We start from the raw sequence: 5,184 nt of genomic DNA, 5'->3' as shown, positions 1-5,184 counted from the left end.
TAAAACTGCCACCTGCAATAACTTGGAAACCATTTGCTACCAAGCAGGGGGCTTTAGAGGAATTAATTGGAAAGAACCAGTGTGGTAGTGTGCATTGGCCACTACTGGTTTCTTTGGGCAAGATATATAAGTAAAATAAGAGATCAGAGAGACCTGACCAATGAGTAAGCAGAATGAAAGGAAATATAGTCTGGAAATTTGGGTGTTGAAGGGTTGGAAAACCTGGGACGCCCGGGTGGCTCAGTCAGTTAAGCATCTGCCTTTGGCTCAGGTCATGATCCCAGGATCCTGGGATCAAGTCCCCCATCGGGCTCCTTGCTCAGTGGGGAGCCTGCTTCTCCCTCTGCCTGCTGTTCCTTGCTTGTTCTCTCTCTCTTTCTAATAAATAAATAAGATCTTTAAAAAGGGGGGGGGGGTGGAAAACCCAACTATTTCTAAAGTCAAAAGGCCAGCAAACTTCTAAGCTGAATAAAATAATTCAGTCCTCCATCAATGATCACATTAAGGGTATTGTTTTCCCAATAATTTTCTTGAATAATATCAAAATGGCCACCATTAAGTTGACAAAGAAAGAGGAATGAGGATCCAGCAGAAAAATAATTATTGAGAAAAATAATTAATAAAAACAGTAATGGGGGAAAGAAAAATAATAATAGGAATTATGTCTAGGAAAAATGCTCTGGGTGTGGTTACTAACACAGAACTAATACAAAAACAATGGACTTGGGCATTCTTCCAGAAGGCAGAATCATGGTTGTGATGGTTTTAAAATATCTAAACTTGCTTCTAACAAATAGAATAAGGTGAAGGGATAATGTATGACTTTTGAAATTAAGATTTTTTAAAAAGGCATTGTGGTTTCCTTCTTTCTCTCTTAGATAGCTCACTCTAGGAAGCTAGCTGCTATGACATGAGAACACTTAAGTAGTCCTATGGACAGCTCTATATCATGAGCAACTGAGACCCTCTCACCAACAGCCAGAGAGCAACTGAGTCCTCAAGCCCACAGTTGTGTGGGTTAGCAGCTCCTTCAGCCCCAGTCAAGCCTTCAGATGGCAACAGCCCCAGCCAACATATTAACTAAAACCTCAGGAGAGACCCTGAGCCAAAACCACTCAGCAAAGCCACTTCCAGATTCCTGACCCTCAGAAACTGTAAGATAAATAAGCATTTATTACTTTCAGCTGCTTTCAAGGTATTTTGCTATGCAACAATAGATAACTAATATAATGGCCAAATCAAGAGGTGGAAGGAGGGGTTCTTCACAATGCCTGCCCAGCAGTAGTTCAACACTATGGTTGAAGTGGTATGCCTACCACTTTTCAATTTGTGTCCAGTTCTAGATGAACTTGGCAAATATGAACTTGTACTGTGATTATCCTGTTCTTGTTCTACCTTTCATGTTCAGTTTATGAGGATGTGGGAAGACATGTGTATTTTAGTTCTTAGGGCATTAGCCACATGTAGACTGGTGGGGAGGACTGCACATCATTTGAGTGTGATCATTAAACTGGATGCCGAGGGGCACCTGGGTGGCTCAGTTGTTAAGCGTCTGCCTTCGGTTCAGGTCACGATCCCAGGGTCCTGGGATCGAGCCCTGCATCGGGCTCCTCGCTCAGCAGGAAGCCTGCTTCTCCCTCTCCCACTCCCCCTGCCTGTGTTCCCTCTCTCGCTGTGTCTCTCTCTGTCAAATAAATAAATAAAATCTTTAAAAAAATAAATAAACGATAAACTGGATGCAGAGACTGGATGGGATTATGGGATGTGTTTCTCTTGGGGAGGAATAAATGTGGGAGAAAGATAAAACAGGTATTCGATGACCAGAAGGATAGAATATGGCAAAGACAATAATACTATGTATTCCCCAAATCCCATTTTTCTTCTCCTCCCAGACTCACAGCTGAGTTCTATTTCCCAGTCTCTCTGTAGTTGGTGGGGCAATGTGAGTTCTGGCTAAGGGAACATGGGTAGAAGTGTCCAGAGGACTTCCAGGTCTGGCCCCTAAAAAGTCTTCTGAGCCATTCTTCTTGCACTCTCTCTATTTCCTCTCTAGCTGTCCATATGCTGTGTATCCAGTGAAGGACTCAGAGGCCCAAGTAATTGCAAATCTTCTAGAGGGAAGCAGCCTGGTTCCCTGCAAGCATCGTGCACATGCATGTGCACACATGCACACACATTCACACACACACCGGACTACCAAGTAAGATAGAAATAAGGTTTTTTTTTCTTTTTTAAAAATTTATTTAAAATCAATTAATTAACATATAGTGTATTATTAGTTTCAGAGATAGAGTTTAGTGATTCATCAGTTGCATATAATACCCAGTGCTCATTACATCAAGTGCCCTCCTTTATGCCCATCACCCAGGGGGTGATCCCCCCACCCCCCTCCCCTCCAGCAACCCTCAATTTGTTTCCTATAGTTAAGAGTCTCCTATGGTTTGTTTCCCTCTCTGATTTCGTCTTATTTTCTTTTTCCCTACCTCTCCCTATGTTTCATGAATTGGCGTGTCATCCTTGTGCAGGGGCCATGCTAATCTTCTCTGTATCATTTCAATTTTAGTATATGTGCTGCAGAAGAGAGCACTAGAAATAAGTTTTTATTTGAAGACATTTGTTATAGCAATTACCTGCCGTTACTAAAACAATTTAACTCCTCTGTTCTGAACTGCAGTTTTACTGGGAGTTGGTGCCAAACTATTTTACAATTATATGCAGGCAAACTTTTAGTTAAAGTAGTCCATATTCACAATTTTCTGACAACCACCCCGTGATATTAGTTCTGGTATTTAAAACCAGAAGAATATAAAACCGTATCTCCCAGGAGGGCTTTTGTCTTGGCCTGACACCACATCCCTCCTGGAGTGGTTAAGGGCATAGACTCAAATTATTTAATTTTGTTCTCATATCAGCCATGTAAGAAGTGTGTTTTTATCAACAGTTTGCTATATCTGAGAAAGTCAAGGCCCTAGGAGGCCTGGAGACTTGCGCAAAGTCATGTATCTGATAACTTTGGAGCCAGTATTAGTATCCAGCTCTTCTGATTTCAAATCCAGTGGTCTCTCCCTCATATCACAGTGCAAGGGGAGAAGAAAGCCCATCTGTGGCCTTGAGGTTCTCTCTCTCTGCAAGTTTTATTGCTATCTGACTTCAAATATTGAAAATAACAGACAAGACAGGCAAACATCACCCTTCTTCCCAGTTCTAACAAGACTCTTCCCAGACACAGATGATTCCATTCCCAGCTGGAAATGCTTTCCTGGAGCAGGAATTGGAATTTCCCATGAGAACAGATGCCCCTACCCGATCCTCCTATGTGGAGAATCTACAGGGCTCTTCCCATCTCTGGTAGGCCAAGGACAGGTACGACTACAGCATCCCCTGGGGAGGAGAAGAACCTTCAAACTGCCGCAGTCTGGACTCCATCTGCTTTGGGGGGTTAATATATACATAAACGTCCAGTCACTAAGCAAATGAGACAACTGTTAAAACTGTCTTTCCCAGTTCCTGATCCAATAGAACCTATCTGTCCCGTGGTGACACTAGAAATACCACGATGGGTGGAACAGGATTCTCAGGGAAACCCAGCTACAGATCTCATGAGCTATAGTGTTCATCAGCAGGCCTTCTCAGCGGCCCTAATAGTGCAAATACACGCAGCATCCCTCATCTGGGTACAAGGGAAACCACACATGTGCCTTCTAAAACAGATGGATGCCAGAAGCTGGATAAAGCATCATTCCAACAAAAAGCAGCTTTTACACATGCCAGCAGCCTGGGGTTGGATCTCAGAGGCCAGACAACCAATGAGCTTTTGCCTCCATGAAGTAATGCTTCTAATAGGGAATCTTACTGGCTGAAGGACTTGTCACTCACTCACCAAAGTTTACCGGGATGAAACTGTGGCATCCAGGCTTTTTCTCCCATACTGAGAGGATCAGTGAAGCTCTGGTTGAACTCTGTTGCTGGTTTTCTCTCCTGCAATTCACTTCTGAAATTGTGAGTTTCTTGGGCTTTTGTGCATTTTCATTCCATCGGCATAAAAAGCCCTTTGGTTAACAGACTTTCCAAAGCCGTAAATATTTTCTGGACATCAGTGCTCCATATTTTTCAGAGTCCTGCTATTATTTTTATCACTTCCACTTTATCCATGGCAACAGAAGGATGGGAGCAGAAAAACTTTCCAATTGCACTGATTCTAGGGGTGAGGACTGTTGGCCCCAGGATACAGATTTTATAAGCAGAAAGGAAGGAAAGGAGCCGTAAGTCTGAGCGCAGCAATGTTTTCTGGGCTGTCAATCCAGCCACTCCCACCTACACATGTCCCATTTCTCACTGTGCATTAACTCGGCAGCCTGCTGCCTCACCCAGGCCTGTGCTAGCCAGGGGCCTGTGTGCTGGGCACTGTCATAGGAGACTGGGCCGCCTGAGCTGGTCTCCAATGCCAGAGGCTGTGTGACCTTGAGGGAGTCCCCATGCCAGTGTGAGCTTCAGCTTCCACACTGCAAAGTGAGCCTACCAATGTCTCCCTGGTAAAGTGGTTGTCAGGATTTAGAGGAGGGCATGCCCAGGAGTCCCTGGCACAAACTGCTGCTCAGAAGACAGTAGACTGGCTTCCAGTGGTGTCTGTCCCAGGCGATGTGCTTCAGGAGGGCTGGGAGTTCACCTAGTCAGTGACAGGGCATCGGGGAGCAGCCACGGAAGGCAGGGCCGAGGCAACTTCCTGGTGCTGACCAGGGTCAGGTGCCTGAGGTAGCCTCACGCAGAGTGAAGACCGCTTTTCCAAGAACATAGGCTCAGCATTGTCCATGTAAAATTCCAGTGTCCCCCAAACAGAGGAGCCCCGCCAGCATGACAGTCACATTTTCCACAAAGGTTGTATGTGGAACAAACTGGTGTCCACCCAGGAATGTGCCAACAGGAACTTCACTGAGCCAGATGGCCTTGGGCACTTGAGACTTCTCCCTGGCACATAAAGGGGATGCCTATGCTTTGAGAAAAGTGGGAAAGGAGTAAAGGGAGAAAATGTTCCTGGTCTCTTAGGACCAAAAATTACACGTCTTCAGTTTAGTGTGGTTTCAGATCTAGACATTCAAAAACAGCAGGCAGATGGGGGTTGGATGTATATCTTCCCTACAATATGAGGACAACAGTCTCAAGAGAAGTAGTGTGTGAGCCAGACAA

The 5,184-nt window shown here is 44.7% G+C and overlaps 1 non-coding gene across 1 annotated transcript; it reads right to left on the bottom strand.

The window, feature by feature from the left end:
- Nucleotides 1-2,480: 2,480 nt before the first annotated feature.
- Nucleotides 2,481-2,587, bottom strand: LOC123325150. The gene has a single exon (XR_006540258.1). It is a non-coding gene; the product is annotated as a U6 spliceosomal RNA (small nuclear RNA).
- Between the last annotated feature and the right edge of the window lie 2,597 nt (nucleotides 2,588-5,184).

Source organism: Neomonachus schauinslandi, chromosome 6 (genome assembly GCF_002201575.2).
Source record: "Neomonachus schauinslandi chromosome 6, ASM220157v2, whole genome shotgun sequence".
NCBI lineage: Eukaryota > Metazoa > Chordata > Mammalia > Carnivora > Phocidae > Neomonachus > Neomonachus schauinslandi.
The sequence above is the reverse complement of the archived record's forward strand: the minus strand, read 5'-3'. Positions and strand labels throughout refer to the sequence as shown.